This window comes from Hyperolius riggenbachi, chromosome 12, assembly GCF_040937935.1.
Source record: "Hyperolius riggenbachi isolate aHypRig1 chromosome 12, aHypRig1.pri, whole genome shotgun sequence".
Classification (NCBI taxonomy): domain Eukaryota; kingdom Metazoa; phylum Chordata; class Amphibia; order Anura; family Hyperoliidae; genus Hyperolius; species Hyperolius riggenbachi.
Genome location: NC_090657.1, coordinates 195,110,753 through 195,123,380, shown reverse-complemented (window position 1 = coordinate 195,123,380; position 12,628 = coordinate 195,110,753). Strand labels below are relative to the sequence as shown.

At 42.0% G+C, this 12,628-nt stretch overlaps 1 long non-coding RNA gene across 1 annotated transcript in view; it reads right to left on the bottom strand.

Moving 5' to 3' along the window:
• The window catches only part of LOC137542393 (uncharacterized), a 319,706-nt gene that overhangs the window by 113,671 nt on the left and 193,407 nt on the right, over positions 1–12,628 (bottom strand). The gene's annotated exons all lie outside the window — the stretch shown is intronic.

Sequence of the window (12,628 nt, the reverse complement as noted above, 5' to 3'; positions counted from 1 at the left end):
TTTGCCATAGTGCCCCTTTAAAGCCTGGTACACACTTGCAATTATGATTGGCCAATCACTGACCAATATTACCACCTCTATGTAGCAGGAGGGTTTACCTACACAATCTGCTCGTAATATTCAATATCTATTGATTCTCATACTACATGGAGGTGGTAAAATCTGTTAGAGATGGGCCAATCATAATGGAAAGTGTGTACAAGGCTTTAATCTCTGCACTGTTGTTTGAGGTCCTGTGAATATATCTTCCAAATTAATGACACAGCTCTGACAGGGTGAAATTCGGGCAGATGTCATCGCTAGCCACAAGCCTCTATTGTCAAAGTACTTTTGCTATGATCAACATATTATAGATTACAAATCTGACAGTAATGTAGTTGGTTACACATAGATACATACAGTAGTTAGTTTGGTTGCAAAAATAAAAACATCCGTCCATCAAATTAAACCAGAAAAACAATGTACATAGCACAGGAAAATTTAAAAGGTTCTCACATGGGTTTGTTTGTTTGTTTGTTTGTTTTTTCTTAAATTTTTGGGCAGATTTGATCACAGTTGTCCATTCAACCTCAGCTTTCAAATAAATATTTTTCCGATGGATTTCAGACGGTTTAATGATTTAAAGTGTCACTGGCAGCAATGTAATGCAGTGGACAGTATAAGGGCCCATTCACATTTAAAAACGCAAACGGTAGCGCTTGGCGAGTGATTTTTACCGCAATTAGCGTGGTAAAGTCACTGTCCACTCCCGGGATTCCTGACGATCATGACCAGCGCTTGTTCAAACAGTGCACCGCGATCGCTCAAGAATCGCGGCAAAATGCTGCAGGTTACACATTTTGGGATTGCCGTTAATTGTGAAACGCCTGCAATCGATGGCAATCACGGCAGTGAGATCACTGCCATTGTGTTACTATTGCACTAGCGCTTTAAAAAGCACTATCAATTTGGTGATTGCCGGGAATCATCCGCTAATTGCCATAGTGAGAACAGGCCCTTAGGAGAGACACTAGCTACAGGTGATGGAAGCTTCTGTCTATCACATAAACAGAGTAGAGAAGAAGTAGGGAAGGCAGTAAGGCTTCTTTTCCACTGGGAGCTGAAGATGTTAAATTCAACGACTATCAGCTACTCTCGTCCACCGGCCAAGAGCTTTTTAGCTCTCAGCACGGGCGGTGGACAGGCGGCCCCCAGATGGAGTTGCATAGGTGGTTCTGTCCTGAGATGTGACATGAGACTTTTTTTTGATACGTGCAATGTTACCAAAAGCTGCCATTCAACTGCAGCCAAATAGTTCTTGTGGCCGGCAGACAGGAAGCTAAACTGCCCCGCGAATGAGCAGTTCAGCCGCCCGTGGAAAAGTGTACTTGAGATGAAAACAACAGAAGGCTTTATTCTTACCGGGGTCTTCCTATAGCCCCATGTAGTGAGTGGGGTGCCTCGGTGTTCATCTCATCGCACTCGTTCCGCCCCTGGCAGGCACAGTAAAGTACGAGATTGGGCCAGGAGCTCCCTTGACCAGGAGCCTTCTGGGCCTGCTCAGTTATAAGACTTAAATAACTGTGCAGAAGCAGAACAGAACCAGCCATGGGAGTGCGACCAAGGCCTCCTCTGCAGTCATGGCTGCAAATGCGCAATAATTCCCGATTACAGGGGTTGGCAGTTGGTGAACGTACAGACACTGATGGAGCCTGGGGCATAATGCAGTTGGCTGACGGTGTAATGGTTAAGGGCTCTGCCTCTGACACAGGAGACCAGGGTTCGAATCTTGGCTCTGCCTGTTCAGTAAGCCAGCACCTATTCAGTAGGAGACCTTTGGCAAGTCTCCCTAACACTGCTACTGCCTATAGAGCGCGCCCTAGTGGCTGCTGCTCTGCTCTGGCGCTTTGAGTCCGCAAGGAGAAAAGCGCAATATAAATGTTATTTGTCTTGTCTTGTCTTGTCTATAACTACAAATCATGAGATACCCAGAAAAACTACCCCCCCCCCCAATGTTCTCACCCTTTCCCTTGCCTCCCCTTTGTGACCCTTACATCCTGGGGGCCCGTCTTGCAAGGGTCCCAATACAAGTGTGGATGTTGTAATTTTCACACTCATAATAAGTGTAGCCACAAAACACCTGATCTGAAAGATGGACCCCTTTATTGGAGAGAGTGAAGTAGTATTTGGGGTCCTCTTAATGCCCTGGGACCCCCTGAGGTCACAGGAGTTTCTCCGCTGTACTTATGCCCCTGGATGGACGCCACAGACTACAGGGGGCTAAAAGAAGTCCCATCATAGCATAAAGCCTTGTGTTATTATCATCTAAGGTTTTGTTTTAGAAGAGGTGACCTGTTTGAATTTGTCAGAGAGAGACGTAATCAGATGAAGGAGAATGGTGAGTGCTCTAGAGCAGTGTTCCCCAACCCTGTCCTCAAGGCCCACTAACGGTACATATTGTGCTGGAAACCACAAACATGCACAGGTGAGGTAATGAGTGTCTCAGCAGAGCTGAATAACTACTTCTGTGGATTTCCACAAAACATGCACTGTTGGTGGGCCCTGAGGACAGGGCTGGAGAACACTGCTCTAGAGCACTCACCATTCTCCTTCATCTGATTACGTCTCTCTCTGAGAGAGAAGTATAACTGTATAATTATGAGGATGTAAGTGATGAGCAACAATTCCTCCTAATAATCCAATTAGCCCCACTCAGAAAGCAGGATTCCAGATTAGCAAATCACAGCTTCCAGAAGCGGATACATTTAACCTACTTGTCTTTTAACTATCTGATGATTTATCAGCCCCAACTTCTATTATAGAGATGCATTGGGACTGAGCAATTTTTTTTGGATAATTCCACAAAGCTAAAGATCGTAGGCCTAAAGTCACTGGGAGGGTGGGGCTACATACAATATACAGCAATATATAGATATAGGAAGTGTTTCTGATGCTGAAACCAGGAAAGTTACAATGAAAGTGGGTATCCTGAATAATTTTCTGCATTCTACTACCTAAATACAGCAAAAATGAAATAAATGTTGAACATTTACTTTATGTGGAAAGTACTGCAGCTTATGCCGCTGATAGCTTTTTGGTGTGAAATAACTTTTTGATCCGCCTCTACTGCTCTGTGAAGCTTTATAATTAATTAGCATATAGACAGAAATGTTTTTAACTTGTGCTGCATAATACAGAATATTAGCCATTTAAATAAACGCTAGGTATACTGTATATTAAAAGCACCTCCAAAAGGGCAGTCTCCACCAGACACAGAGCGATATTGGGAGTTTCAGGAGATGTTATAAACCTGTCTGCACCTGTGCGCATAACCTGCAATTTCTTTATCAGGACATCTTTAGTCTTTTATTCCGGTTAAATTCCCGGCTCCAGTTTCTCTTTGTGTTGGGAAAATGCATTTCTTGTGCTTCTCTGGGCCATTGTTATGTGGCTGAGCTGAAACAATGTATATGCATATTGAGCAGCGGGGGTGAGTCAGGTTTGCTTATTTTCTGCTGGTGAAATATGACCTGGGTCATTCTGTGTTGTTTACACAGAAAATAAAGGCATACCATGTATCTCATTTCCTATTTTGTAATTGTTCCAGTCTACCGTGACACTGTAATCTCCCATAAACTGTATCTCCTGCTAATTTTCTGGACACACACCAGTAGGATTACAGCTTTTCAAGGGAAACTTTTTGGAACAAAGCTTCTTGCAGTGTTAAAAAAAAAAAAATCAACTGACAAATTTCAAAGGTTTTTGTTGTTGTTTTTTTGTTTTTTTTAGAGGGAGTAAATGTTGTAAAAGCTTTAGTATCTTTTACAACACTATCTAAGGAGAGATGAATACACACCATGCAATTTCCTGTCAGATAGAAAAGTCAAATAGATTATTTCCGACCGGTCCGATATAATTTCTGATCGTTTTTCTGATCGATTTTGTAAAGAAGTGATTGGAAAATTTGTCAGAGAAATGATCGGAAATAAGGTCAAATCTGTGGAAAATTGGTTTGCACTATCTGATATCTTTATATGGCTGTATATTGGTATTTAGCCACACCCTACTAGTAATGCTTAGCCAGTTTTATCTGGCAAAAACTGACTTCCCCAAAAAATATACAAACATATATTACACATTAAAAAAATAGTTCTCTGATATTGTAAGCCCAACTGTGGCCTCAATTCACTAAGCTTTATCATACACTTCATCGAACATAGGATAATTTACCTCATGGGTAAAATCTAATTTTGAATTCACTAAGGTGTTATATATTTATCGAATCTTTTATCGATAAAGCGTTCAATAAATCTATAACACCTTAGTGAATTCAAAATTAGATTTAACCAAGAGGTAAATTATCAAAGTTTGATAAAGTGTTTGATAAAGCTTAGTGAATTGAGGCCATAGGCGTTTTCCATCGTTCTCTGGGCCTGGAAGGTCAATCTTTACATATGTAATTACTGATGTATGTCAATAGCTAAGTTTGTTGCTCTCCTACAGTTTTCATTCATTGATGTTACCTCGATGTATCACAGAAGTTCAATGTCATGTTCTTGTATTCCCTTTTTGAAAAGCAGAGTAACCCAGCAGCTCGGTATGACCCAAAACCACAAGGAAAGTATAGGGGACTAAAAGAGACCGAAAATCTCTCCTACTAAAAAGCAATGCTTAGCGTGTTTTGCCTTCTTAAAACAGAAGTTATTTGTGATAATTCAGTTTTAAGTGAGCATCTGTGGCTACCCACAATGCACCGCTACTGAATATTCAAGAGATAATTTGCATATTCAGTAGCAGTGCATTGTGGGTAATCACAGATGTTGGGTTAAAGCTGAATTATCACAAGTACCTTCTGTTTTAAGAAGGCAAAATACACTAAGCATTCCTTTTTGAAAAATTCAATAAAAAACTTAAAGCGGATCCGAGATGAAAAACTAACTATAACAAGTAACTTGTCCATATATCTTATCTAAATATTTAGTTTACACAGCATATCTAGCTGCAAACAGCTTCAAAAGTTTATGATTATTTACTCCTGTGATAAAATGAGAGCAGCCATGTTCTGTTTGTCACTTTGTCACAGGTTGAGTGCTGGAGATGCTAGCAGTTTGCCTGTGTGTAAATTCAGTCCCCTCTCCTCCTCCTCCCTCCTAGTGTGGCTGGATGGTGTAATGGTTAAGGGCTCTGCCTCTGACACAGGAGACCAGGGTTCGAATCTCGGCTCTGCCTGTTCAGTAAGCCAGCACCTATTCAGTAGGAGACCTTAGGCAAGTTCCCCTAACACTGCTACTGCCTATAGAGCGCGCCCTAGTGGCTGCAGCTCTGGCGCTTTGAGTCCGCCAGGAGAAAAGCGCGATATAAATGTTATTTGTCTTGTATCCCCTCTGCCTCTGAAATCAATGGCTAGTAACCTCCTCCTCCTCCTGCCCAGACTGAGCTCCCATGAGCCCTTGCTACAGTGCCAAGGCAAAAAAGGAGCTGTGGGCGAGGCTTGTTTAGTTTATAGGGAATTAACAAAAAAAAAGTATTTGGCTTGAGGAATGCCCTATAAACTATATGAAAGGAACACAATTATGCAATGAGTAAAAGTTTTTCTCAGATTCACTTTAAATAGGAAAAAAAATAGTTCTGTTAAATGCAAATAAAACATAACTGTGTCTGAAGTAATCCTCTGATAAAATATTCATAAAAAAAAGTAAACGTTGCCTTTTAAGATGTCTATGTTTAAACACATGTTGAAATATATTTATGTTCTGCCCTAAAACAATGTCATAATAGATGAAGACATAACTTTTACAGACAAATAACTACAAACAACATAATTTGGGGCTATTAATGATGAAGATCACAGGATTCTGTCAATAATTACAACACAAACTTTTACAGCACCTGGGCTGCCTACTAATTTATGCTCTGACCTGTCCTGCCTGACATGCATTTTCTGCATTGTGATATGGAGTTGGAGAGAGAGTACAGTGTGATGTGTTTGACAATATAATGCTTGGCTGGCTTTCTTTGGTGCCAGCTGGGATGACAGGAGGAGATGATATCACCCAACAGATACAGAAATGAATGTTTATGACCCCTCAGCTCTGATCTAAATAAAGGCAGCCCTTTGTAAATGTAATAAAACTATTGTTTAGTCTGATTGTTTCATACCTAAAAACCTCAGCATTCTGCTGTTTGGGGGTCTTATGGCAGCAATAAACTGTCTAGACAGCAATTAACAAAAGTGTTCTTCTTTTCTCTCTTCAGATGTTTGAGGTGCTATTGTGGACAACCACCCTCCAAAAATGCTAAGATTTTTTCCTGTTTATTGAACATATGTGCTTGTTATTTATAGTGGATATTTTGGGCATATTTACCAAGGTGGGTGAATTTAGGTAGACCCAACAGCAACTTTCATTATTTATAAACCTAGCTGTGAAATGTCACAAAAGATAAAACACTGGATGTATTGGTGAATGTAATTTGCCTTTTAAAAAAAAAGGTATTTGGGGTAAAGCAATTGTGTTTTCCCACAATGCATCATTCCTAAATAAGCAAATCATCTCTTTATGCCCTTGAAGCCAGGCTTGCATCCAGAACCACTGGTGTATAGTAAGCCTATAGCTTATAATTTGCAGCGCCAATTTTGTGGGATTGCTATACACCAGCGGTTCTGGATGTACACCCGGCTTCATAGGCATAAAGAGGCAATTTGCATATTCAGGAGTGGTGCATCATGGGAACCCACAGTTGTTAACTTAAAGCTGAATTATCACAAATACCTTCTGTTTTCAGAAGGCCAAGTACACTCAGCATTGCTATTTAGTAGGAGGACTTTTTAGTTTCTTGTATCCCCTTATACTTTCCTAGTGGTTCCCAGTCACCATGACCTGTCTGGGTATTCTGAATGTATTGGGTAAATGTGTGAGAATATTATGCCTGGTGCAAACCCCGCAATTTCCCGTCAGAATGACATAAAAAAAAAATCGATGATTTCTGACAGGTCCAATCTGATCATTTTTCTGAACGTTTTTCCTATCACAAAATTGATCAGAAAAGCGTTCGAAAATCGAATCAAGCCTGTCAGAGATAGTTGTTTCAACCCATCTATCTGATGGGAAATTGGATGGTATGTACCAGGGATAAAGGCACATCTGGCCTTAGAAATAGAAGCTAGTTGATGGGCTTTCCTCAAATTAGCCCTAGACTGTGGTAGAGGCATAAGATTGTGATCCCAAAAGATTAAAGGTAGATTCTATAGCAAAATTGCTCCACTGCCTTATTAAGCCCCAGTCCTGAAGGACAGTAAGCGCCCATTCACACAATGTGCCTGACAAAAATCACTTTTTCTCCTAAGTTTCTCTTAGGTGAAATTTACCATCTTATAAATAAAAGGTTTTTATGCCACCAGCAAGCAAGAAAATACTCAGATTGTACTTTTTCTACCTACTTTTGTTACTTTTCCAATTGCAAAGTGCTGAATTTATTTTAAACAAAAGGAGAAAAAGCACATTTGGATCAGGCCCAATATGGTTTTGAAAGTGTTTTTTTGTGAGGACATGCAGGTTTTTACAACTGTAACCCCCCTCCCCCTTTGAAAAAATATGGTTTTAGACAATGGTACTGCCCCGTACACACACAAGACCACAGTAGTCAGAAAACAAGGGCTTCCCAATGGTTAGCAACAAGTGAACGAAGAAGGCAAATAAACCTGACTCTGAATCTGACACAACAATGCTCTGCGATCAGCTTGTTACTGGAGGCTTGATAATGAGGACCCGGAAGTGCAATATGTAGTTTGAATGGATCAATCGTTTGTCATTGTTCAGAACTTATAACTGCACTGAGTATTGTCCATGGATGATAATTGCTGTTTTTTACCATCGTCGGGACACTTTTCTAAGACAGTTCTCGGGTGAGTCATTGTTTATTGTTCGCTTACTAGCAAGTGGGCAGAGCTTAACTTCTTGCGGACAGCCTAACGCAGAATGGTGGCGGGCCCACAGCTCTCTCGTTCCACCGTGATGCATATATGCATCATCTCGCGAGGAAGGGGATTTGACGGGAGCGCACACTGGCACGAGTGCTCGCTCCCTTCAGTGTGCGCAGCAGGGCCCAGCCATCAGTCTGCCAGCCAATGATCTGCGCTGGCAGGCTGTTTATTTTATTAATTAATTATTTTAGTATTTATACAGCGCTGACATTCTGCAGCACTGTCAGAGTATATTGTCTTGTTACTAACTGTCCCTCGGAGCGGCTCACAATTTAGTCCCTACCATAGCCATATGTACAGTATATGTATGTATCATGTAGCGCACGTATCTTAGTCTAGGGCAAATTTGAGGGGGAGGGAGTAAAAAAATATTTTTTTTAATTTTACAAGAGTTCAGTCTTTTTTAATTTCAAATCATTTTTATTAAATTTGTAAAAAGAGGAACATACAAATGTTTTTCATACACATAGTATATTTATTAATATAATAAACACTAAAAAATAGCAGCAAATACCACTGCAAGTAAGCTCTATTTGTGAAAAGAAAAGGAAGTAAAATGGTAAAATTCATTGTTAAGTTGTATGACAGAGCAATAAACCGTTAGAGTTGTGAAGCGCTGAATTGTAAAAAATGGCCAGGTCACTAGGGGGGTATAAACCTCTGGGGCTCAATTAAGGGCACTACACTATGCCAATGTTATGTGATTAGTTTGTGTGTGTTGCTTTGAAGTACATTTGGTGACATGGCAGTTATGGAAAAGGATTATTTTTATGATGCATTCCGCAGAAAATGTCAGCACCACTTAAATGCATACTACTAATAATAATAATATTAATAATAATAAAGTGATATGAAGTGCTGAGGCAATTTCTGTAGCATTTCACAGAGCACACTGCAACATTTGTGTTCCTCATTGTCTCTACCAGTGGTTAACAACCTGGTGTCCCTGTCTCCTCATAGTTTCAGTTTTTCAGGGGGTTGGGGGAAGGGTACAATTAGCCAGAGAATATTTATGGCATGCAGGAGGTAATCACAGCACCCTATGCATGCTCCTTTTAAGATTCAAATGCAAGTCTCCAGAGCTACAGGGCAAAGGTGCTGACCACTTACAATGGATACACATTGGTTGGTATTTCCAGCAAATTAATTCACTTTGATCTAATCAGCCATTGGTCCATATGTGATCGATAAACTTAAGGTATCCATACATCTAGCGATATTTGCAGACAATAAGGCCTCGTTCAGACTATACGCGCTGCCGTGCGCATTTTGGCAGCGCGTATAGTGTGCGACACGCAAGAACGGTAGAAGGGCATAGACAGCCCTTCTACCGTTCCCATTATATGCGCTGAGTGGCAGCGCGATTGCGTACTGCACGCATTTTTGTGAATCGCAGCGCAGATCCCATTCATTGTAATGAATGGGATCTGCAGCGCAGCGCATAGGAGCGCAGATGGCGTGCGATTGGACGCGTTACGTTCCGATCGCACAGCCATCTGCGCTAAATGATGTGAACGAGGCCTAACACTTTGTGGAATTTAACTAGTAATACCATTACCGATACTTATTAATTCTTTTGTCCTTCTAAAGTTATCAGCAGAAAAACTTCTAGATTGTGTTCAAACTTACTTCTAACACAGATTCTTACTAATGCCTGCAAAGTAGTGAAAAAGAGAACCAGAGAAACTTGGTCATATACTGTAGCTACCCCCAAATACAATAGACTCTGCTCCTGCTTATGTTTCTTAGCATAACAAGAAGTAAAGGAATGCCCTCTTGAAGTGTATTTAACATTACAGCAGCAGAAAGAGTATTTAACCACTTCTCCACCACAGGTTATTTCTCCTTAACCACCTGCGGACCGAGCGAGTATAAATCTACGGCGGGCAGGGGGCGCTGCGGTCCTGACAGGACGTAAACTCTACGTCCCATTGACCGCGAGCCCCAGCCCGTCCGCGCCGCTCAGGCCGCTCTGCCGCTGCCGCAATCAGCTGCCCTGCTGCCTCTATGACGGCAGAGCACTGTGAGCCGGGCAGGAGCCGTTTTCATTGGCTCCTGGCCCTGTCATTCATGTAAGCCATTCCCATTGGCTTACATGAAGTGACAGGGTCAGGAGCCAATAAAAAACGGCACCTGCCCGGCTCACAGTGCTCTGCCGTCATAGAAGCAGCAGTAAAATTTCCATGTTGCGGTACCTGTAGTGCATGACAGGGGGGGGCAGGGAGTTACCCTATTAATGCAACATGTCTTACCAGGGTAACTCGCATGTTGCTATGGCAACCAACAGTTACCATAGCAACATGTAACCCCCGTACCGTACTTTGTACTAATAGTGTAATGCGTGCTGCCCCCCTGCCACTGGTACCGCACTGCATGGCAATTTTACTGCTGATTCCTGCATCAGACCCCAGGAAAGATAAATCATGAGTTGAAATATAAAAAGGTGAGATAATTAATGGGGTAAGATAGATAAGGGCCCTATTCAATCTTTTTTCTTGCATTTTCTCATAGGAGATGTATTCACATCTCATTACATCACGTGGTAGCATTGTGAACATGCAGTGAGGCCTCACTGCAAACCTGCACGTTGACCTGTAAATGCACTGCATGCTGTGTGTTACCGAAACTCACCACACCCAAATCAAAGTGGTAGCCCCACAAGAATATTATTGCATCGTATTGTGGTGTGCTGATATTGTTTGTTGCAACGCAATGGACATAGGCCCATATCCTATTCACTTTTCTCCTCAGCTTTCTCCAAGGAGATATTTTAGAAACCTAACCAATAAAATACCTTTCAAGCTCCTAACATGCAATAAAATACTAACATTATCTTACTTTTACCTTTTTACTTACTTTTTAGTACTTTATCAAGTGATGAAAAGTTTTTTTTTTTGTTTTTTTTTAAATAAGATGAAAAATTATCTCCTGGGAACAAAACTCAGGAGAAAAAGTTAATTTGATAAAGGTCTTAATACAATACCTTTTAAACCACCTGCAAGCAAGAAAATGCTCAAAATAGTTATGCCAGTAATTTTTCATACACTTTTTAGCACTTTTTTTAATTTCAAAACGCTCAAAAGTTATCTTAAACAGAAGATGATGATTTTTATGAAAAGGAGAAAGCTAAGGAGATAAAGTGAATTATTGTACAGGGGGCAAAGTTCCCTCCTGCTTCAAAAAAGCCGACATCATCCCGGTCCCCAAGAAGCCAGGAGTCAAGGACCTAAACAACTTTAGACCTGTTGACCTAACCCCGATTATCATGAAGACCTTCGAGAGACTGGTTCTCTCCTACCTGAAGCTTCACACTGCCACTCTACTGGATCCTCTACAATTTGCGTACAGGGCAAACCGGTCTGTGGAAGACGCCATTAATATCTGCCTTGCACACATCACTGAACACCTGGATAAACCGAAGACCTACGCACGGATCCTCCTCCTGGACTTCAGTTCCACGTTCAACACCATCTGCCCAAACATTCTGCACAACGACCTGGAACGGCTCGGTGTTGACCCAACCCTTTGCACCTGGATCAAGGACTTCCTTACGAATCGGACACAGCTAGTGAGACTTGGAGGCTGCTCCTCCAGTGTAAGAACCACAAACACAGGCGCCCCGCAAGGGTGTGTACTGTCACCGATGCTCTTCTCCCTGTATACAAACAGCTGCACCTCTTCTGCGGATACCGTCAAGGTCATTAAGTTTGCGGATGATACCACCATCGTAGGACTCGTTGGTGATAAAGCGGAGCTGGAATATCACAGCGAGATCAAGCGGATTCTCAGATGGTGCTCAGACAACAAACTTGTACTAAACACAGCAAAACCGGTGGAACTGATAGTGAACTTCAGAAGGAACGCTCCACCACCCAGCCCGGTCATCATTGATGGTACCGAAGTCACCAGGGTACATAGCGCACGGTTCCTAGGCACCACCATCACAGAGAACTTGAGATGGGATGTAAATACCTCTACAACCCAAAAGAAGGCCCAGCAGAGACTGTTCTTCCTGAGGCAACTGAGCAAGTTTGGAATGCCCAGGGAGCTACTGACCAGTTTCAATACGGCGACCATCGAATCTGTCCTTTGCTCCTCCATCATTGTTTGATACTCGGGGCAAATGCAAAGGATAGGCTCAAACTCCAGAGAGTCATCAATGTGGCTGAGAAGATCATTGGGTCGCCCCTGCCACCTTGGATATTCTTCACACATCCAGAATGAGGTCCAGGGCCAATTGAATCTCACTTGACCCCTCCCACCCTGGCAATCACTTCTTCAGTCCCCTCCGCTCGGGACGTCATTATAGGTCCATCTACACCAAAACCGCCAGGCGTAGGAACACATTCTTCCCTCAAGCGATCACTCTCCTCAACTCAGACCTTCTTCCCAATGTCATCTCCTAATCCCCTTCAGCACCTCGGGGCACTAGAGTACGAATGCGTGCCCATAGGCTGACTCTCATGTTCATCTTTGCATAATATGGTGACAACCGCTCTATGTGTCATTTTTGCTATGTTGCAATGCTTCTTTATAAATTGTACTGTGTGTAGTGTTACTTGCACTGTTTTGCACTTGCCAATATGACTTGTGTCCACAAATAATTCTGCGTGCGGCACCTGTCGCACTTGGCGAATAAAGTGATTCTGATAGTGTGAAAGGAGCCTA